Source organism: Dasypus novemcinctus, chromosome 6 (genome assembly GCF_030445035.2).
Source record: "Dasypus novemcinctus isolate mDasNov1 chromosome 6, mDasNov1.1.hap2, whole genome shotgun sequence".
Taxonomy (NCBI): Eukaryota; Metazoa; Chordata; class Mammalia; order Cingulata; family Dasypodidae; genus Dasypus; species Dasypus novemcinctus.
The window spans coordinates 55,963,646-55,988,176 of record NC_080678.1 but is presented as its reverse complement, the minus strand read 5'-3'; the positions used below and the strand labels follow the sequence as shown (position 1 = coordinate 55,988,176).

The 24,531-nt window shown below is 35.9% G+C and overlaps 1 pseudogene; it reads left to right on the top strand.

Moving 5' to 3' along the window:
- The first annotated feature begins 14,879 nt into the window (after positions 1-14,879).
- On the top strand, positions 14,880-18,016 carry LOC101418347 (delta(14)-sterol reductase LBR pseudogene; annotated as a pseudogene).
- Positions 18,017-24,531: the final 6,515 nt, after the last annotated feature.

Genomic DNA, 24,531 nt, shown 5'->3' with positions numbered 1-24,531 from the left:
ATTATTATCACATTTATGATCAATATCATCATTTTTCAATGCTGACATTGAATTCATGATATATGAGAAATAAACTATTGGATCATATTTTTTTTATCTATAGAGAATTGTTTCATCATTGTCAATATTCTTCCTTCTTTCTTTGCCACTTGAGTCTCATTCAACATGCATTTATTGAGAACCTTCTAATTGCTTGCTCTATGAAGTTTTGTTAGACATGGCCAGTCTTAATGATTCTAATGGAAGCAATGGAGCTACTCACCTTAGAAATGCACAGACATAAATATGCACAAATTTACATGGGCCCCAGGTTAAGATTACCTGTCCTCTAAACGTCAATGTCAAGGGAAACATTCAGAGTGATAAGGGCCACACCACGTTTCCAAGAGGAATTGGAATGGCAATGCACTCATCTCCAAGTGATGAAGAAACTTTGGAATTTTGTGAAGACAATCAAATGAAATAAATTAATAGCAAAAGAATAGCCTTATCCAATTGTGAAATGATGTAGGGAAAAGCTGATTAATTTAATATCTAAAATCCTAAGCACAGTCTGTGTGGAAAGTCCTGCCCTGTACTCTATAGTGATATAAATATAAGTTCTAATGAAGTTCTTCTGCTTGAGAAAATTAGAGCATTCCCTGAAGTTATTAAAAAGGAATGAAAAACAGAGCGCTAAGTGACAAGGTAACTTTTACTGTCACCAAAGTAGAATAGGAAGTCAGAGGAAAAAGGGAGCTTAGTTAGGATTGGGATTTTTTTAGGAACAGAGGGAATTCTCAAAAAAGTGAAGCTGGCTAGTAAGATAGGGAATCAATAGATGGATCTGGAACCTGGCAGGAAGTCAGTGTGGACATCAATAACCCCAAGATGGCTGCTGGAAGACCACCCTCCCACATTCCTTCCTCTCCCCCCAACCCCAAGATTCTGCATCCAGAACAAGATTTCCTCTGGAAGCCAATAGAACCCTGGATATTCCCTAAAGACTTTATCATTAGGGCCTCACAGTGGATTGATGGGTGGGGTAATCAATCAAAACAGCAAACAGCTGGAACTCCTCCCCTGCCATTAGCAAAGGGGTGGAACAATAGTTCAAAAAGCAGGCGCAAGGCCTGAATTTGCTGTCTCTCGACTTTGGACCCCGTTCCTGCCTTCTGTGCCCTGCTCTCTCCATTTTTCCTCTGCCATTCTGGCCATGCAAGTAAAACCTGGGCATTTATAATCTACAATGGGGAACTGTAACTCAGCCTGCTTTATCACTTTTCAGCCCCTTCCTCTCTATCTTGGACCCATGATGTTATTTTCTCCCATTTCTCATCCCTCCCTACCTTAATAAATTACTGGCCTAACTCACCCGATGTGCTCTTGAAATTCATTTCTGCAGCATAGTCAAGAACCTAGACAAAATCTGGTAATAAATGTGCTTGAATGAAATATAATTCTTTGCCATTTGTTTTCTATTCTGGGGATAGTGAGGAGCCATTGCAAGTTTCTGAGGCAAAAATGATATAACTGGACTTGTACTGTAGGATGAGTATTGGGCAACAGTTTGGAGATGCATTTTAAAAAATGGAAGATCAGAATCTGGAATAGCAGTTAAGAGGTGATGGTAAAAACAGACAAACAAAAAGACAATCCTAAATGACATGTAATAAAAGCCTAGGATAGGATAACGGAATTAGGAAGGGAAATAAGTGAACAACGAAAAGGAGATGCCTCAAAGACAAATGCAGTAGGACTTGAGAACTGCTGGTTGAATATAGAGACAAAAGATAGGTGGGTTTATTAAAACATGATTCCAATAGTTTGATTTTGCTTGTCTATGAAAATATTCCTACTTCCTGTCAGAATTAGAGAAAATGGAAGGGAAACATGACAAGCAACATTATATATAGGCTGACTCCTAAGAGATGGTGGTTCTTCTGGAACAGTTGTGTTAACATAGATGCACAAACCATCAGAAATTATAGGCATATTGTGTGTATATGTTTATGCACATTACTGAAAAGAGGGTCCACAGCTTTTATCAGATTTTTGAAGTATGCATAACCTCTAAAGTGATTATGAGCCAAAGGATGGCTATGCAGGGTACAACTGCTAAGCTGTAGGATTGGTGAGACTTAGCAAGGAAGGACTTCCTGCCGTTAGTCCTTGCTTGACTCTTTACAACATATGTCTACTGGTTCAAAGCAGACATGTGGAAAGTTAGCATGAATATTGCCAGATACAAATCAGGGCTTATTAGCAAGAAAGTGAAAAGAAAACCTACAGAATAGGAGAAAATAGTTGCAAACCATATGTCTAATAAGACTTTAATATCTGAAATATGACAAAGAATGCTTACAATTTAACAACAAAAAGAAAAAAACTCAATTAAAAGATAGGCAAAGACCTTTAATAGTCATAGAAGATATACAAATGACCAATAAGCATATGCAAAGATGCCCAACATCATTAGCTATTAGGAAAAAGCACATCAAATGACAATGTGATACCATTTCATACCCACCAGGGTGGCTATTATATAGAAAATGGAAAATAATAATTGTTGACCAGGATATGGAGAAATTGAAACCCTTGTGTATTCCTAGTGGGAACAAAAAATGGTATAGCCGCTGTGGAAAACAATTTAGCCATTCCTCAAAAAGTTGAACATAGGATTATCAAATCACCCAGCAATTCCACTCCTAGCCATACTTCCAAAAGAACTACAGGCATGGACTCAGACATTTGTACATCAACGTTAACAGCAACATTTCCAAAAGGTAGAAACAATCAGATGTCTATTAAAATATGAATTGATAAATTATGATATATATATATACACACAAGAGAATATGTTCAGCTATAAAAAGGAATGAAGTTCTGATACACGATACAACTTGGATGAACCTTGAAAACATTATGTTAAGTGAAATAAGACAGACACAAGAGGACCAATATTGGATGAGTCTACTTAAAAGATATATCTAGAATAAGAAAATTATTGAGCCAGAAAGTAGATTAGATGTTACCAGGGACTGGGAGAAGGGGGAATATAGAGTTATTGCTTAATGGATACAGAGTTTCTGTTTTGAATGGTGAAAAACTTGGTAATGGATGGTGGTGATGGTAGCACAACATTGTTAATGTAATTAATGTTACTGAAATATATACGTAAAATGGTTAAAATTATTAATTTTATGATATAGATACATTTATGTTACCACAATAAAAATTTTAGTTAAAACAAACTTTAAACCTGTGCTATAATGCCTAAGCAGTCTTTGGTAACTAAATTGAAAGCTCTTTGATCTGTAAAGATCAGAGTTAAGAATAGTGAAGACTGGTAAAGAATATGGGAGGAAGCCAAGAATTACACTGTATGGGGAGAGAGAATCTGAAATGTCTTGTAAGTGGACAGGTGTTTGAGAAGCAAATTCTTTTATATTCTATTGCTTTCTGTTTAAAAGTACAGTGACAGTTCTAAGATTTTTTTGATCCCACAAATAGTTCCTAAAGTTGCTAAGTGATCATGAACCACACAGTTCTCTCATCTCTCCCAGCTTCTCACAACAAAAAGAGTACATCAGAGAACGTGAATATCTAATATGTTAGCAAATTCTATCAGATGAACATCCAAAATATATCTGTCAGTTCTCTTTTCATTATCTTTACCATTCTAGTCAAAGGTTTTATCATCTTTCAAATGAACCACTGAAAAAATCCAAAATAATATTCCTGTTCCCATTCTTGTCCCTCTTTTTCCAATAGCTTCCAAGTTGATTTAAAAATACATATGACAAGTTGTCACTACCCTACTTAAAACCTTCAATGCATTCTGTTCCCCTTGTCTTCGTTTCCTGACTGCTAAGACAAATACCACTCAATGGTATTTGATTGAACAACTGGAATTTATTGTCTCACCATTCCAGAGGCTGGAAGTCTTGCTTCCCCTCAGGGTTGGTAACGTTCTGGTGGGCTAACATTCCTTGGGGTTCCTTGTCCTTCCTATCATATGGCAATGTCATTTTCTTTCTCTTTGGGTTCCTGCTGACTTCCTGCTTCTTCCAGCCTTCCCTTTATAAATTGGGCTACACCCTAACTAAAATAAAAAAATTCAAGAGGTCCCATTTACAATAGATTTATACCCACAGTAATGCAGATTACGATTAAGAATGTCTAATCTTAATGTAACACATTTGAAGCAAATCTTGAAGGTTGAGTAAAAGATACCAAGAGACAAAAAGAAATGAGGACATTTATGTAGCAAGCCTATGAAGCAAGCCCACAAACTATGAGCAAGTTTATGAGTTTAGAAACTCAAATAATACAGTTTATTACATAAACTAACACATCATGAATAAGTGATTTGCCTAAAATCATAAAACATATGGTTCTATAAGTACAACTATTCTCCCTGCCCTTGGCCTCTTAACACCATGCCTGATTCAAAGATGAACCCCACACCAGGTTAATATTTCTTTTGTCTTAAAGTTTCAAATATGTAAAGGTGGTTTCCATGGAACAATTTGTGTGATTCTTGAATTACATCTTGAATTACATCTTGAATTACATCTTGAATTACATTCTCTTTTGTGTCATACTTCCAGTAAATTAATCATATATTTTTTACCATTCACCATGTAATCTATTACTGAAAAGTGTATATTCGGTATGCCTATGCATAAGTGGGTGTAAGTGATTTTGGAATAACTTTTTTTGCTTTCCTTACTTATTTTTCAACAAATGTTTGATTATATGCTTGGTTCCAGGTAAGTTCTGGGCATAAGGACTAAATGGTGAGTGAACTAAGTTGTGTGTTTGTGTTTTGTCCAAGTGAACAGACATAAAAAACATCCAGTCAAGCAATAACATCTTATAATATGGATAAATATAGGGATCCATGGAAATGTATAGTAAGTATCCCAGCCCAGTGTTGAAGGATGAAGGAAAACATCAGGGTGGTCTTCCCCAAGGAAGTAATGGCTAAACTGAGACCTAAAGATGAAGGACAGTTAGCCAGGGAGAAAGGTCTGGTTGGGAAGTTTGGGCGAGATCATCATAGGCAAAAGAAAGCATCATATTTCCTTATCGACCTTGACATATGCTGCAAACTTTAAACTAAATCTCCTTTGGCAGTTATGTGACTACCAGTTCTAGAATTACCCCTAATTAATCAGAATTTATGATATTTATAAAGCAGCAAGAATATGGCTGTTTGACTGCATTAATCCTCAGTAAGGAGCATAGATTTCTTTCAAAGACTGCGAGGACTTTTATTTTTCCAAACATTGACCAAATCTTTTTCAATTACAGTAAAAGGCCCATGGAATCCATCCTCCATTCTCTTGCTTAAAATCTTTGCAAACTCATAGAAAATGCTAAGACAGATTTTCTATGCATCCCACACAAACACATTTCTTCAATAACTAACTTTATTTCATTCTATTCTTTAAATGGACTTCTTGCAAAAAAAAAAAAAAAAAAAAAAGCATAGCAGCTTGAGCTTTACTGTTGCTACTACAGAAGAGAAAAGAACTTGTCCAATAATTGAAAAAAAAAATCTATGCAAACAATGACATGAAAAACCTGGTTAGTCTACTTCACTCTTACTAGTGGAATAAATTCAAATTACATTAGGATAATGTTTAGTCAAGCTTCTCTAGAGAAACAGAAACAAAAGGATATAGGTACATACAAAGATATTTATTATAAGGAATTGGTTCATGTGATTATGGAGACTGGCAAGCCCAAATTCCATAGGGCAGCCTAAAGACTGATTAATTCCAGCAAGAATGATATTGAAGTGTGAATCTTTAGGGAAGATCAGCAGGCTAAAAACCAGGAAGGAAAGCAGGGTGTTTCACCCAGACAGAATTTCTTCTGACTCCAGGAAACCTCATTTCTCCCTCTTAAAAACTCCAATTGACATTATCTAGGGTAATCTCCTTTGCTTAAAGTCAGCTGATTGTATATGCAAAGCCCATCTACAAAACATCTTCACAGTGACATCTAGGCCAGTGTTTGACCAAATAACATAGCCTGGTCAAACTGACACATAAAATTAAATTAATAATCATAGATAGCAAAATCCTTCCATTCTCGACCTGAATTAGAATGCATCACCATTATTTCCTTTTGAAACTCTTCTATTGACAATGACAATCAACCAGAATTGAATGAATGTGCGATATGAGCATATGAAAATACGTAAATATACGTGCTATTTGATGTATCCTGACTTTTTCCTAGCTTGTTCATACAATGGAACTCCAATTAGCTGTATTATGAGGCTTGATGAAAAGGTGTCAATTTATAGCTTGCCATTTTGGTCTTTTCAACACAAATCTTCCTTCACTATTTCTACTACGGATGTAAGTACTATGAAATATAGTGATTTCTGAAAATAAACTGAAAACTATTTGAATAGGTCAAAATATAATTTTATATTTCTTTCATCCTGAGCTATAGATTCTTGTGATTATAAAAGATCAACTATATTTTTTAATATTTTTAAATATTTTTAATTGTACAATCCATTTATAAATACATTCACTAATACATAAATCAAACTAATAGATTTTATATAAAGGAAAGGACACCTCCAGATATGTTCTTCAAAGGCAGGGACTAGGTTTCATATATTAGTTATATTATTATCTGCAGGGCTATAATAAAACACTAATCCTTGCTGATCATTCACATGCAAATGTACTCCAGACAGAGGTTATCTAACTCAGAATAGATTATGAGTTGCATTTCTAAAGAATAAGAAGTGGCCTTTTTGTCATCGTATGGCTCTTTATCTGAGCCATACCACATAATCATTCACATTATATATTTGACTCAACTGTTTTATATTTAAACTATCAAGAATCATTCTTAATGTTTCCCAAATCATTTTTAATCATCACAACTCCTTTGGCCAATATTTGTCATTGATAAAAGCTAAAGGTGAAAACTCAAAACCATGAATGCAATATTTGAATTTTAGGTTTGTCCTTTAAAAATGGAATGATGTATAGATATCAAGACTTAATGACAATTTAATCAGAGGGTGAGTAATTCTGGCCATTTATGAAAGTTTTATACATAAAAAGTAAATGCAATATTAACCAAAATACAAAGCATCCAGAGAAACATAATCCTAACTGTTTCTGAGGACACTGTGAGTACAACTTCTACTAAACAAAATTAATATTTGAATTATAATAATTTTTTCTCTAATCTAATTGATGCATTTTTTAAATGCTGAAATATATGTTGCACATTCATTTATACAAATGTATCTTTTTGAATTATGGCTTATTTCCCTAGGATTACTTTTATTTTTTCTTATTTTTTATCAATATGTGAAATTCTCAATTGTTAGATATTTTGTTTACTAATTTAGCATTTTTGTAACAAGTGCTTAATATGAAAACTGATGTTCTAGACTCTCTTACTCTCTTACTCCAGGCCTCTAGAATCATGGATTCGGCTATGGTTGAATTAACTTCAGTATATACCACTGTGAAATGTAATGCACTACTAATGTTTTTCTTTAAATTGTAAACCCCTCCAAAGAGAAGTTGAACCAAATTATATAAATCTGTTGGAGGCTATCCCAAGTAGTTCCTCATAGAAACCAGACGAGGGACATCCTAAACAAGCATTGTATTAGAGAAAAACATAGGCTTTGGAATCAGACAACTGGTTTCAAATATGGAACTCTGCTGCCTTGTCTATGCATGGTTGGGCGAGTTCTGAAGCTCTTAAAGTCTTGGTTTGTTTATCTTTAAAATGAGGAATATAATGCTACCTTCTTCATAGGGTTGTTATGAGATTTAAATGAGATGATAGTAACGATAATTGTATTTATTAAACTGTTTACTAAGTACCTGGCATGTTTTTAAGAACTTTACTTTCATTATCTTAATGAATTCTCATAACAGCTTCTGAACCTGCACTGTCATTGGCCATATTTCCTAGAAGAGGAGACCATCTTAGCGAAGGTAACATACTTGCTCACCTAATATGTTAAGCTCAGTGTCAGCACATGGTGAGTCACCTGTAAATGTTAGCTACTGCTATTATCTTAGAACTTGGCATTAGGTGTCTTGAGGACACATTTGTTTTGCCTCTAAATGTCTTTGAGTCCATGTATTAGACTGTGTGGTTGTGATGTCCCATATCTTAAGCCATTGGTTAAGTATCCTTTACACAGGCAAATTACCTAATGGAGGCAATAGAAGGTACAACATTATGAGTTTCAGAAATGTTTGATCAGTACTTTTTGGTGTGAATGTTTATTAATATGTATCAATAAAACTGATTTGTTAAAAAAAACAATACTTCAGGTTTGTCTTTACGTACTAGTTTGTTCCTTCCTAAAATGTATCATTGAAAAGATATGGTGTAGTTAAAAGCCTATTTTAAGAGACAACACTAAACTAATGTGGTAAGTGGCCAAACTGTTAGACCAGAGGGATCATATTCAGGTCATGAGAGTTCTAGTCTGAACTCACTATAAGTTAGGAACTCTGCTGAGTGTCCTACAAGAATTATGCCAAATAGTTCTACAGCCTTTATTGAAATACCAACTTCACTACTTTTCAAAGAATTTCATTTGAATTTGACAAATGTTTTACAAATTCTAAACTATCTAGAATTGAAATCTTTCTAAATGAAGCCCAAAAATGTTGCTCCTAGAATACAGTATATTCCCAATAAATATTTATTGAATGATTTATTTCTGGAACACTAAATGTGAATCAGTTTAAAATCATCTTCCACACAGCATCCTTTCAAATACTTGAGGGCAAATATCATATCTCCTTTTAGACTTTTTGCCATGTTAATATCTAAATATTTTCAAAATTACAGTTGGCAATTACAACATAAAAGGAAGTTTGGATGTTCTGGGATCCAATATCAAATATTCTGTACAGAGAAACAAGTGGCAATTGCTATCAAGATTGGAGAAGTGGAGTCCTGTCAAAGAGGTCATTTGGAAAAAGAAATAAGTTGAAACTTCAATCAAAATGTAAAAATTGAAAGGAAAACTAGTTTTAGTCTAATGAGCATGAGTATATATAGAATTCCTAGTTATTGCCCAGAGAAAATCCTATTTACCTCCAAATCATGTGTTGACATTCAGAGCTGATAAATTTTAAAATGGGTGGCCCAGTTTTAGAGTTCACCTACCTGGTTTTTATGAGGAATTGGATACAGTAGGCTTATCAATATAAAACATTTCTTCATTTTAAAGTAAGCACATTTTGTCTTAGGCTATGTGAAAATAAATTGCTTTACAAGTATGAGAAGTCTAAAAATTTTGCTTTATACATATTAATAGCCTAAGAACATTTTTGCAAGACTGGTCATTTAAACAATAGTATTGTTTCAGCTTTTTTGAAATTATCATTAAATTGTCTAAGAAATGGGTTGCTATTTCTTAGCTATAAAATGTGCATGGGTTGAATTAGAAAATCCCTAGGATCTTTTAAAATCATGATATTAATTTTCCTTTTTATTGCTAAATACTTGGGGGGAAGATATTGTACACTCTAGTACAATTTCAATTTATAATTGTCAAGGCCCACCTGGGTAATTTCAACTAGATTATATTTAAACAAAAAATTCAAAGAGCTATAACTTCCCAGAAATTACATTCACACTTTACTCTAGTTATAGTAGCATTTTGAGAAGGTGGTAGCAGCTTTTAAATACACATAATTTCCTCAAATCAATAAATATTTATAAATAATTATGAGCAGTATTAAATGCTTTGTGACTGGTGTGAAAGCACATGATTTTGAGATTGAATCTAAATGAGTCAAATGACATTCCAAAACAAATTGGCAAAAGTCCGAAACATGAGGCCTAATAAAAATATGATGTTATGCCAACCAATTAAAGACTTTTTTGTTAATTTCTTTAATATAACTTCAAAACTAAGTGAAGACTGTCCTTAAACAAAAGAACTCAGTGAAAATATGCTAAGAATTAAGATACTTATAGTGACATCCACATGTTTCAATGTATTGCCCAACAAAGTATAAGCAAACCCAAGCATTTCTCTACTTTGCATGCAGGCAAAATTGACAGACAATTCTAGTATCATCAATGTTCAATGGGTTAACTATGGTATGGGTTATTCTTTTGTTTCAAACAGTCCAAAATGTGGCTGTTATTAACAATGGCAATCTTGATAGCTGCACTTAGAACAACACATGGTTTTTTAGAAAATTAAAACCTGAAAGCCCTGAAATGACTATGCACATTATAAGTTATTGGGAGGGAAATGTCTACAAAACTAAGAGATAGTGCTATAACTTAGAATCATGGTGTGTTTACACTTTTACATAACCAATTAAAAATAATAATAATCTACTTACTAGATGCATTAAAAATCAACTAAATCATAACATTTTACTTTTTGTTCATTACAGTCAAATTATTTCTTACTGTGGATACTCTAGTGAAGAATATGAAGCTGTGACTGAAGATGGTTATATCCTTGGGATCAACAGAATTTCTTACGGGAAAAAAAATTCAGGGAATAGGGATAGAAAAGTCTTCCCTTCTTTTCCTTTTCACGCTTTCCCTTAATGTCTTTCTTTCTCCTTCCTTAATTTTCCTCCCCCCTTTACCCTAATCCCCTTCCTTTTTCCCTCCCCTTTTTTTCCTTTTCATTTCTTCCTAAGGGTTTAATGTGTTTTGCTCATTCTGAAAATACGAGTAAGCCATATTCCCATATTTCTCTAGAAATTCACTATCTAACAAATGAGATAAACAGATGATTATAATCATATGCAAAAAATGCAATAGAACTATGCATAGGATATTAAACTTTTTTTTTTTTTTTTTTTTAGGATATTAAACTTGAAGTTCTGATGAGGGCAGCTAACCCAGCTTAGGGAAGTCAAGTACAAAAATAATAAAAATAAAGAAAACCCACCCATAACTTTATCATTCCAAATCCCTGTATGTGATCACTTTGGTGTATTTACTTACAACATAATGTTTTCAGTAATTTTATAGAGGTATTAATAGCACATAATAAAGTACATATAGTTAAAGTATTTAATTAGGTAAGCTTTGGCATATGTATACACCTCCAACCAACATTACATGCAAGATAAGAATTTCAAAATATTCAGCTCAATCCAATAAACTTATTTAATGTCTAGACATAGGAAAGCCTATTGCCATCTTCAAGTTTATCTTAGAATAAGGAATGTGTTTATAAATGTTTTACACAACTTCCTTCTTTTGGCCAGAGGCTAACTGTGTTTTTGCAGCATGCTTTGCTCATATAAGCCACAAACTGGATTTCCAACCTGCCCAACAACAGCCTGGCCGTTATTCTGGCAGAGGCTGGTTATGATGTGTGACTGGAGAAAAGCAGAGGAAATACCTGGGCCAGGAGATATTTATACTATTCATTAGACTCAGTTGAATTTTTGGCTCTCAGGTAAAGAAAAGGGGCAATTAAAAAATATGTTGAGATTTAAAAATATATGGGAAATTCCACTTTCCAATCTTGCCCCACATTAATAAATTACACTGCAGGAAGAGAAGGAAGGGATTTCTCTTCAAACCCTTCTTTGGTTCTTCCATATACTAAATTCCAAGTATAGATTTTCCATCAAACTTTTTTTGATCTCAGTACCCACTTTTAGGAGATTCCTGAATAAAATAGATATAAAAATAAGGTTAAAGCAAGAAAATTTACTCTCCCCTGCAGATTTCAAAAGGAGCAAGAGTCCCCTGAGAATATAGTCTGGAGACTGTAAGGCAGCCAGTGTCTCCAGTGGAGTGAGAAAGAAAGACGTGAGATGCTGACAAGGGCCAGGTCAGGTAGAGCAGTGTAGGCTGTGGTGTGATGTGGAGCTCACTGTACGTGTAATGAGCAGCCGCTGAAAAGTTTTTAAATAGAGGAGAGACATAATCCAAGTTCCATTTGCCAAAAATCATTCTGGCTGATTTGTGAAGAATAGAGAGAGAACAGTTCATATTAAGTGGCGCTGGAACATAGCATACTAATGATTATTAAATCTGATATGCAGTTTCAGGGTTAGAAAAAACTCCCACATACAGATACTATCTTATTTGGATTAAATTGCAGCTGTAATGTTATGCTTCAGAAACAACATCAGTTCTCCATAAGAAACCACCTCAAAGGACACCGGATACTCACTACATGGTCTATAAGCAGCAATGTTAGATTATCTAGTTTTCCATTTCTGAAAGGGAACCTTAGTTTTAACATTTGAACTTTATAAACTATAAAAGGAAATATATTTGGTTTAATTTTGTCTTTTTTTTTTTCCTTGCAGTTTTGATGAAATGGCTGTACATACTTTCCATCCACAATCAACTTCATTGTAAAGAAAACTGCATAGCAGAAGCTATATTATGTTCGCCATTCCCAGGGCACCACCATTGGTAGGTAAAGGCAGTTGGGGCCAGGTAGTTTAATCCATGTAGACTGCTTCTCAGTAATTATGACAGGCTTGCTGGGTACCATGTTAACTGCTTTCCATTCATTATGTAATTTAATCCTTACAATGACCCAATGACATGGAGATAATTGTTATCCATTTATGTAGATGCGGAAACAAAGCAGGATGGGTAAATAATTTGTGCAAGGTAGCACATGTAGTAAATACAGTAACTCAGATACTAGTTCAGGCAATTTGACTAAACCCATTATCAGAAACATCACACCATACAGTCACTGGCTGAATTTATTTTATTCATCCCTCATACAAAGGTTGCAACCATCAGAGATAAATATATAAATACATATATTCCTTTTCCTTAGAGTTCCACAGTCATCGAACTGATATAAAGACTAAAAAATATGTGAGGAGCAAGATTTGAAAGAAAAAGTGAAGGATTTGGATAATATAGTCTCAGAACAAATTAAAGAGAATATTAATAATGTTTTTTAAAAGGAAATGCTATTATATCAATGAATCATAAATATAAATCAGTCATTGAAATTTTTTTAAAAGATTTATTATATTTATTTCCCTCCCCTTCCCATCCCCTTACCCCCAGTTGTCTGATCTCTGTGTCCATTCGGTGTGTTCTGTGACCACTTCTGTTGTTGTCAGCGGCACGGGAATCTGTGTTTCTTTTTTGTTGTTGTTGTTGCGTCATCTTGCTGTGTCAGCTCTCCATGTGTGCGGCTCCATTCCTGGGCAGGCTGCACTTTCTTTCGCGCTGGGCAGCTCTCCTTATGGGGTACACTCCTTGTGCGTGGGCTCCCCTACACCGGGGGCACTACTGCGTGGCAGAGCACTCCTTGCGCCATCAGCACTGAGAGTGGGCCAGCTCCACATGGGTCAAGGAGGCCCAGGGTTTGAACCACAGACCTCCTATGTTGTAGACAGACGCCCTATCCACTGGGTCAAGTCTGCTTTCCAGTCATTGAAATTTAAAGCTAAACCTTCTGAGGGAGTCTGATTCCTTAATATAGGAAGGACCTGAGATCTAGAGAATTGAGAGTGTTTAACAAAAGCTTTAGAGTGAGCCAATGGCAAAACATCCAGACCCATTCTGTTTCATTTCTGTCCTATGATATCACTGTACTACCACTCTCAGTTCATCTTTGTGCCACACAAGTTCATACAAAGTGAAAAGAAATTAATATAATGAAAGTTTTATGTTCATTCTTAATCTGCTTCCTATCTCTGTACCTTTGCTATTTCTCATCATCTCTTCCAGTGATAGCACACAATTTTTGTCCTTATGTGTCTTATTTATTTCACTGAGCATAATGTTTTCAAGATTATTACAGCATGTCTTAGGATTTCAACCCCTCCATTCAAAATCCTTTTTAAATTTGGGATTTTTTTTTAACCTCTCCAATGATGTAAACTAACTGCTTTCCCCACAGTCAAACTATTTCTTCACGGTGCCTCAAATACACCTCTTAGCTTGAACCATTGTATTGTTGCTCACATTCCTCTCCAAAATTCTTACTTTTGGGGGGTTTGTGATGGTTAGGCTATTGTTTCAACTCGCTCAGGTAACTGTACCCTGCTGTTTGGTCAAGCAAGCACTGGACTAACTGTAATACATGGGCATCTATTGACTTTAGTCACAACTGACTTTACTGCAGTGGTAAATCATAGATAGCTGGTTATAATTACATCAACAGGGAGATTGCCATTAGCAATAAGTGACCAATGAGTTCAATCCCTTAAAAGTGGAAGTGATTCCAGCATTGAAAGAGAATTTTCCAGCTCATTTTTGGACAGCCAACATCACCCAGAACTCATCAAGAATCTTCATTGGACTTTCATTGGAGCTCCTGGTTGCAGCCTGCCTGCAGCACCTGGACTTGTGCATCCCCACGGCTGTGTGAGAGACTCTGATAAATCTCTTACTATTGACAGATATCCCGTGTTGATTTTGTTTCCCTAGAGAACCCTGACTAATACAGAGGGGTTGCAAGTAGGTGTCTATACCTATGTGTATACCTCATGTGAATACTAGGTATATGTGAACAGAGAACTGTGCAGCAATCTAAAACCTGCTGGAAATGAACTGATTCATATTTTTAAAAACCATTGCATTTTTTAATGAAAAGAGATCTAAGCCTTTTCTGCTCTAATTCCATCAATTTCCAAGTGAGGAAATTAAAGTTCATAGAGATTGAATACTTTGGTAAAAGTCATACAATTAGCATTATCAGACCCACAATCTATTATACATCCTAGTTCCAGCATGCTTCTCTTTTTGTTGTACATTGCTGACATAAGGTAATTCCACTGAGTTGAAAATTTAAAATGTTTAGAGATATCTAAGGATGGAATGGGTGCTGAGGATCTTATGAAATATTACTCAGGGTAATACCAGTTATCTGAGTTCCTGGTTTCCAGAAATCTGATGAAAGAAAAATGCCAGTTGAAGATAAGCTTTCTCTGAAAGTACGAGAGAATGGAAGTGAGAAATGCAGGATAGAAATTAGAGTGAGAAAAAATGAATGGGGGCAAGAAGAAAGTAAAGAAAGGAAGATGCTAGAAGATGCAGAAAGGGACCTGAACTTCTGGATGCAAATCTCATCTGCTTTGCCATGTCTCAGCTGGCTCCAGAGTCTACTCAGAGACCAGATTTTTAAAGCCATATATAATCTAAGCCAAATAAGGAAAGGTAATATAATCAAGATGCCACTCTAGAAACTTCTTTTGAAAATAACACTCAGAAGAAAAAATAGAAAAATAGATGAGATTAATTATCTATTTAAATAACCCACCCTAAGAAGTAGTTTTCAGTTGGGTTCCTGATGATAGCAGATGACTCCAAAATCTCATCAAGAACATTAAATTATAGCTAAAATAAACTGTAAAACAATTTAAGATGTCATAACAAACTGATGTCATAATAAAGTCTATAGTAAGCACATTTATTTATTTATTTTAAGATTTATTTCTCTCCCCTTCTTCCCTCCCACCCCCTAGTTGTCTGCTCTCTGTGTCCATTTGCTGAGAATTCTTCTGTGACCACTTTTATCCTTATCAGCAGCACCGGGAATCTGTGTTTCTTTTTGTTGCATCATCTTGTTGTGTCAGCTCTCCGTGTGTGCGGCGCCATTCTTGGGCAGGCTGCACTTTCTTTTGCACTGGGTGGCTCTCCTTACAGGGCACACTCCTTGCACATAGGGCTCCTCTATGCGGAGGACACCTCTGCGTGGCACAGCACCCCTTACATGCATCAGCACTGAGCATGGGCCAGCTCCACACGGGTCAAGGAGGCCTGGGGTTTGAACCGTGGACCTCCCATGTAGTAGGTGGACGTCCTATCCATTGGGCCAAGTCCGTGTCCCACAGTTTCTTAGGTGTAGGCAGAAGACAGGAAACTCCTGAGTCAGAGACATTGTCTTATACTGGTAGGAACAAATCTGCCTTTTAGCCCAGAAGGAAACACGATCTTTAATCTTCCAAGGTTGTTTTTTAATACATACATCCTTGAAAAGAGAGTCTGGAATTAAAACTGATTTGAGATGTGCAGAAATGCTATGGAAAATAATTTCCCAACTTCAACTGTTAGGAGAATCAGAATCATCTAGTGTCCTTGCTCAAACACAAATTGCTGAGCTCCACCCGCAGTGTTCCTGATTTGGTAGCTCTGAGGTGAGTCAAGAAGTTTGCATTTCTAATAAGGTCCCCAGTGATACTGATGCTGCTGGTCAGGATTCCTAGCTTGAGAATCACTGTTTTAAGCCCATTAAAAACAGGCTGCTGGTTCGTTGTGCTAATGTTGATTTTCTCTCATTTGGCTGTGCTTTATAATCAGCAACTCAGAATTCTAAATTACTTATACCTATTTTATCCTTCCTTTCATTAAATCCAGTAAATAACACATTTCTTTTAGCAATGATTCTCATATCCTACACTGTGTTTGAGCTTATTAATTTTATAAGGTTGACTCTAGACAAACCTCAGCTTCTAACAGCTTCAGCTAATCCAGATAGGAAAAAAAAAAAGACAGTTCAAATGATAGAGAAAAAAAATAAACCTCTACTTCTGATATTTTAATAAGCTTAACAGTAACCTCGTCCCTCATGACATTCCAGACTTGAACTACAAGAAGCACTGATTGTTTAATCTAAATATCTGTGTTTCAATGTTGATTCTTTTCCCATCTACTATAATACACTCCAGGTTTCTTCAGCTTTAAAAAGGTGTTGAAGCCCTTTGGAAAAAGTGTCAGTAGCTATAATGGGGAGCCTGAATGCATAGAAAGGCATGACATCTCACAAAATCATGCAGGAATTATTACATTTTCCACAAGAAAGTAGTTATATATCTACACAGTATAGCCTTTGCCCAAAAAGAGAAGAGATCAAATTTAAAGAGGTAGATTATAAGGAAGGAAAAAATCATTATAAAAGGACCTGCATCATTGAGCACCTTCTAAGTGACAACCCAGGAGATGAAGGATTTAGAGTTTGGAGGAGAACATTTCTCACCATGTTTGTCCTGCCTGTTTTCCTCTTCCTGTTGCTGTTGATGAGTAGACAGGGAGACCCCAATTTTCTGAATTCTCCTGTCCTTTGCCAGCTTTGTATGATTTATGGGAAACCAGAGTTTTGGGATTCTACCTACTGCCAATTGGAAAGGTTGGAGAAGGAACTCCTCTCATTAATGGAGGATGGCTTAAGTATAGATTAAATGGATTCTATGCTTTTATCTTTACATCTGCAGTCATCGGAGCATCCCTCTTTTGGGCATAGAACTTCAATATGTGTACAATCATTTCCTTCAGTTTGCACTGGCAGCTTTTTCTGTGGACTTGAGAGCATTTACCTCTGGATGGGTGGTTATTAACTTGGTGATGCTTTTGGCTGAGATGAAATTACAGAACCATACTGCTGCATCCTTAGCAATTGTTTTGGTTAACAGTTTCCAGCTCTTATACATGGTGGATGCTTTTTCAGATGAGGAAGTTTATTGACCACCATGGACGTTGTCCGTGATGGATTTGGACTCATGCTAGCTTTTGGAGATTTAGTGTGGGTTACATTTACCTACAGTGTCCAAGCCTTTTATTTAGTTAGTCATCCAAATGAAGTGTCATGGCCAGTTACTTTTCTAATTATTGCTCTAAAACTTTGTAGATATGTTATCTTCCAATGTGCAAATTCTCAGAAAAATGCATTCCAGGAAAATCCTTCTGATCTGTACCTTGCACATTTAAAAACGATTTCTACTTCAACAGGAAAAAGTCTTCTAGTTTCTGGAAGGTGGGGCTTTGTTTGCCACCCTAATTACTTGGGTGATCTCATGGTCCTGGCTTCATCCCTTCCCATGTGGTTTTAATCACATTTTGCCTTATTTCTATGTGATTTATTTCACCATATTACTTGTCCACCAAGATGCTCATGATGAACACCATTGTGAAAAGGAATATGTCCTGGTTTGGAAAAAGTACTGTCAGCATGTGCCAAACCATATATTTTCCATACATTTACTCATTCTCTTCTATTGTATTTTTTAAATGCCTATGCAATTCTAGCTTCCATTTGCAAAAGTAAATGCAAACAGATCCCAAACAAACCTTCTTACATTGTACTGACAGGCTCTGTAAGTTTTCTATTGATTTCCAACACCCCAAGATGACTCCCTCATCTGGTTTTGCTTGTTTTTGCTCTTTGTTTGCATTTATTGTCTGCTCATTTTTTGGGGAGATGTGTTTTTCCATTATATTTTTATTTTTATTGTCTTTTTAAAAAGATACGTAGACCACGCAAATTGTTACATTAAAAATACAAGGGATTCCCATATATCCTACTCCCCACCCCACCCTCCACACCTTTCACATCAACAACCTCTTTCATTACTGTGGCACATTCATTGCATTTAGCAAATACATTTGGGAACACTGCTATACCACATGGATTATAGTTTACATTGTAGTTTATACTATCCCCCAGTACATTCAGTGGGTTATGGCACGGTATATAATATCCTGCATCTGTCCCTGCAATATCATTCAGGACAATGCCAAGTCCTGAAAATGCCTCCATATCACACATCTTCTTCCCTGTCCCTGCCCTCAGCAACTCCCATGACCACTAGCTCCACATCAGTGATACAATTTCTTCCATTCCTAGAGTCACAATAGTTCTGTAGTATAATACCAGTAAGTCCAGTCTAGTCCATATTTTATTCCTCCATCCTGAGGCCCCTGGGATGGTGATGTCCACTCCACCTCTAAATCATGAGGGGGCTTAGATCCCACATGGCTGATGGATGGGAATCTCCTGCTTGCAGTTGTAGACTCTCTCAGTTCCCTGGTGTGGTGGTTGACCATCCTCATCTCCCTCTTAGCTGACCTGGGTAAGTCCAATGAACCAGAGATTAGGCGTTGCAACTCTGCTAAGGCTCAGGGCCCAGCTGGCACATGGACAGTCCAGAGATTCAAGTCTCCTGAGCATACGCCAACCCCAGTGTCAACCACAGGTTCAGTAAGAGTGACAAAAGAGGCATGTGTAGAGAGGTCACATCAGAGCCCAACTCCATCACACTCAGGAGCACAAGTTCCAAAGTAGGGTCCACTGCACTGAACTCTAGAGCCATCTGTCATGGCCATAGAAACTGTGTGTCTCTGTAGCCCTCAGGAGCACCAATACCTGGGGTTGAATTTAATTTGGCTGTCTCTGGGATCCTGCTGAGACAAGCATAATTACGACCCCTCTGATGTCCTCCCAACTTATTTTGAAGTCTCTTGGCCATATAAACTCATCTTTACCCTTTCCCCCTTTTATTCAAGGTCTTTTTCTAGTTGCATCACCAGCTGGTAATTGTTAATAATCCCTTGGCACCCGGGAGGCTCATCCCTGGGCATCATGTCCCATGCTGGGGGGAAGGTAATGCATTTACATGCTGAGTTTGGCTTACAGAGTGGCCACATTTGAGCAACATGGAGGCCCTCAGGAGGTAACTCTTAGACACTCTGCAGCTCTAGGCCTAGTTGAAATTTCAAGCACATGGGTTCATAAGCATAGTCATCAGTATCAAGGGCCCATCATTGGACCATCCTTCTTCACTGGTCTTTGCCCTTGCACTTGGGGCATTGTTGCTATTCCATTGGGGAATGTGACAGAGCTCCCCTGGATGGGAACTCAGTACTCTCTCAGTTGTCATGTGTAACTCTACCTACTATGACAATACCCAATGAATATCCAAACATATTTATTACCTTATATACATGCCCTGGAGAACTCCCTCCCACCCATGCATCGCCTATCAATGACACCCCACACTAGTCCTCCTCCCCTGCAATAGCTGAACCCTTCTGTGTTCCAAAACTTCTTAAAAAATGAAGCCCAATGTATTGCCAAGTTCAATTAGTAGGAAAATGAAATAGTAATGATAGGTTTAAAGATTAGAAATAGAATATACAATAATTTAGAAAAACTAAAATAAAAAATAAACTGGGGTATTAAAACATGAAAAATATCATAAAACTTTGTTTTTGACATTTTGCCTTTCATCACTGTAATAGGTGTTTGCCCTGTATGTACAGTGGCAAGGCAATCTTTTCCATTCCTTCCTCGGTGTCTACATCCTATTTTTTTTATTATGTCTACAAAAAATTTTAGATCACAGTAAAGTCACAAATACAATATAGGGGACTCCCATATACCCAGTATCAAACCCTCTTACCCCTTTCCCAGCAATGATCTTTTTACATGTTCATGTTATATTTGCTACAGCTTATGTACAGATACTGAAACATAGCTACTAACCATGGTTCCATTGTGGTTCCGTTATGGTTTACATTATGGTTTGCTCATTGTCTGCTTTTTGTCTCTTTAGGAGGTGCTGGTCCTGGGACCTCCCATGTGGGAAGTGGGCACTCACCTGCTTGAGCCACATCACTCCCATTTATTGATTTTATTGATTAAAGACTAGAAAACCAGGTAAGTCTTTTTACTATAGCTGTGTTTATTTTTTAATTATAACAATACAATGAACAATATAAAGAGGTTAGAATTTGCATTTTAACAGGAAATTTTCTGTCCTTAAAAATCTGAAAACAGAAGAAAGTCTTATTATAAATGCACTGAAAAGAATACTTTTAATGTTTATGGTTTTAGATTACTTTATTCAAAATATTGATTTTTTTGGCCTGTTAGTTTTCCCTATGTGAAAACACTTTAAAAATACATTTTTTTTTTTTGGGAAGCGAATGTGGCTCAACTGATAGAGTGTCTGCCCGCCACATAGTAGGTCCAGGGTTCAAACCCAAGGTCTCCTGGCCCATATGGTAAGTTGGCCCATGCGCAGTGCTGCTGTGTGCAAGGAGTGCCATGCCACTCAGGGGTGTCTTCTGCATGGAGGAACCCCATACACAAGGAGTGTGTCCTGCAAGGAAAGCCACCCCACGCAGAAAAAGTACAGCCTGCTCAGGAGTGGCGCTGCACACATGGAGAGCTGACACAGCAAGATGAAGCAACAAAAAGAGACACAGATTCCCAGTGCCACCGGCCACTGAGCATTCAAGCAGACACAGAAGAACACACAGTGAATGGACACAAGAGAGCAGACTTTGGGGGGTGGGGTGGGGGATAAATCTTAAAAAAAAAGAACATTTGTTTTTAATTGCATTAAGATAATAAAATTTTCATTAATTTCCCTTTAATTAAATAATTTGCTAGTCACATGTTTTGAAAGTAAAAATTGGTTCTTTGTTAAATGCTAGATGTAAAAAGGGATGAGTGATTATTAGCAGACAGTGTTTAAAGGGGACCATTAATAGTAGTTGGTTTAACTTCAACTTCTAAAACAGCTTTTGAAAATGTAAAGATATAACTTACTTTTATGTAACATATAGTGACTTCAGATTTTTCTGTGTATTTTGAATGTGAGATAATTGTCAAGGCTAAATGTCTTTTAACAGAAAAATTTCCAGTATTTTAAATTAGGTTTTATAAAATAATACATTTTTGAATTGAAAACTTTGGGACAAAAATACTGAAATATGCTTTTTGTTAAATCAGAATTACTACAAATCCAGTTTTTAAAAAAATTTTACAGTTCTAGAATATCACCCTTATATGAAATTAACTCAAGTCTACAGATAGGGATATGCAACTAATAATATTATTCTTTAAACTGTGATTTAAACTAATATTGCATATTCACAATCTAACATAAAACATTTTATAGGAACTCTGCAGTTACCCAATTTTGCCACTAGAGGGTAGTTTGGGTACTGCTGGTGTTTTCCCTCAGTCCAGGGGCATTTACTATACACACACACACACACACACACACACACACACACACATACACATATGCATATTTTCAAATAACTTTATTTCTAACTAAAACAAACAAAATAACAGAAAAAGGCAGATCAACAAGTTATGGGAGCATTACTCCTAAAGAGTTCTGTCCAGGCACTTTTATCTCATCTAATTCCAACTACTAACTTAATTGTCCCTCTAGATAGTATTCAGAAAGAAACATAAATCAACATAGGTAAGTTAAATGACATAGTCAAGGTCTCCTTATTAATGAAAAAAATGAAGAGAAAAAAATGCTTTATCAATCATACTCATGTCTCACAAAACCAAACCCCATATTCTTTTTTTTTTCTTTTAGCATTAATATAGTACCATCTTTGCTTTTGCTACAAAAATAGTACACTGTTGTTAACTATAGTCTAGAAATTACATTAGTTACATTTTCCCGTATATCACCACATTCTTCATACCTTGCCATAGAAGAATATTCCTGTATTTATATTGTTAACCACCATCTACTGCCATTCTCTATATTATCCTCTAGCTGTCCTCCAACTAACATTAATCTCCCTAGACTACTCATTTCAGTCACAATCACATCCATAAATCACTAATGTTTGTTACATCCATTATAATGTGTTACCAAGTCCAGCAATTACTACATATTTACATTTGACCTTATTAAACATTCTACATATATCTAGCATCATCTTCTCCTTCTCATCCCACATACCATCTCCCACCAACCTATACTTTATAGTCTGACTCCATAAATCTACTCATTGTATTTAGTTCATACCAGTGAAACCATACAATATTTGTACTTTTGTGTCTGGTTTATTTCACTCAACATTATATCCTTGAGGTTCCTCCATGTTGCCATGTGCTGCCCCAATTGATTTCTTCTTACAGTTGGATAATATTCCATTGTATGAATATACCTCATCTTATTTATCCATTCACCAGTTGATAGAAACTTGGGTGGCTTCCATGTTTTGGCCACTATGAATAGTGCTATTATGAACTTCAGTGGGGAAATATCTGTCCATATCCTTACTTTCAGTTCTTCTGAATATATTCCTAGTAGTGGGATTGCCAGATTATATGGCAGTTCTATATTTAGTTACCCAAGGAAATGCCAAATCATCTTCCATAGAGGCTGCACCATTTTACACTCCCACCAACAGTGAAGGAGTATTCCTATTTCTCCACATCCTCTCCAGCATTTGTAGTTTTCAGTTCTTTTAATAATGACCATTCTGTATGGTGTGAGATGATATATCATTGTGGTTTTGATCTTCATTTCCCTAATAGCTAGCATATTAAACATCATTTCATGTGTCTTTTGGCCATTTGTATTTCCACTTGAGAAAAATATCTATTCAATTCTTTTGCCCATCTTTCATTGGGTTGCATGTCATTTTATCATTAGGTTGTGTGATCCCTTTATATAACATGGAGATCAATCCCTTATCAGATATATGGAGATTTTTCCTACCAACCACAAGATCTTGAAGATATTTCCTTACATTTTCTTCTGGGAGTTTATGGTTCTAGTTTTCATATTTAAGTCCTTGATCCATTTTGAATTAATTTTTGTGTAAGTTGTGAAATAAATGTCCTCCTTCTTTCTTTTAGATATGGATTTCCAGTTTTCCAAGCACCATTTGTTGAATAGGCTGTTCTGATCCAACTGAATGTGTTTGATATCCTTGCCAAAATCACTTGACTATAGATGTGAGGATCTATTTCTGAACTCTTGATTCAATTCTATTGGTCATTCTGTCTATCTTTATGCCAGTACCATGCTGTTTTCACCACTGCAGCTTTGTAATATGCTTTAAATTCAGGAAGTGGGAGTCCTTCATCTTTGTTCTTCTTTTTAAAGATATCTTAGGCTATTCAGGGATACTTACCCTTCTAGATTAATTTGATAATTGAGTTTTCCAATTCTACGAAGAAGATATTGGAAATTTTATCAGGATTGTGTTAGATCTGTATATCAGATTGGGTAGAATTGACATCTGAATGATGTTTAGTCTTCCAATCCATGAATTCAGAATATCTTTTCATTTATTTAGATGAAATTTGATTTCTTTTAGCAATGTTCTATAGTTTTCTGAATATAGGTCGTTTATGTCTTTGGTTAAATTTATTCCAAAATATTTGATTCTTTTAGTCTTTATTGTAAATGGATTTTTTTCTGACTTCCTCCTCAGATTGCTCATTAGTAGTGTATAGAAATGCTATTAATTTTTGTGTATTAATTTTGTATCTTGCCACTTTGCTGAAATCATCTACATGTTCTAATAGTTATATTGTGGGTTTTTCAGGATTTTCTAAGTATAGGATCATATCATCCATTAGTAGCAAGGGTTTTACTTCTTCCTTTCCTTTTTGGGTGCCTTTTGTTTCTTTTTCTTGCCTAATTGCTCTAGCTAGAACTTCTAGCACAATATTGAATAGCAGTGGAGAGAGTGGGCATCCGTGTCTTGTTCCTCACCTTAGTGGGAAAGCTCTCAGGCTTTCTCCATTGAATTCAAAGTTAGTTGTGGGTTTTTCATATATGCACTTAATCATATTGAGAAGATTTCCTTCTATTCCTATCTTTCAGAGTGTTTTTTATCAAGAAAGGATGTTGTATTTTATCAGATGCCTTTTCTGTAGCTATTAAGAAGATCATGTGATTTTTCTTCAATTTATTAATGTGGTGTATTACACTGATTGATTTTCTTATGTTGAATCATCACTGCATACCTGGTATAAAGCCCACTTGATTGTGATACATAATTTTT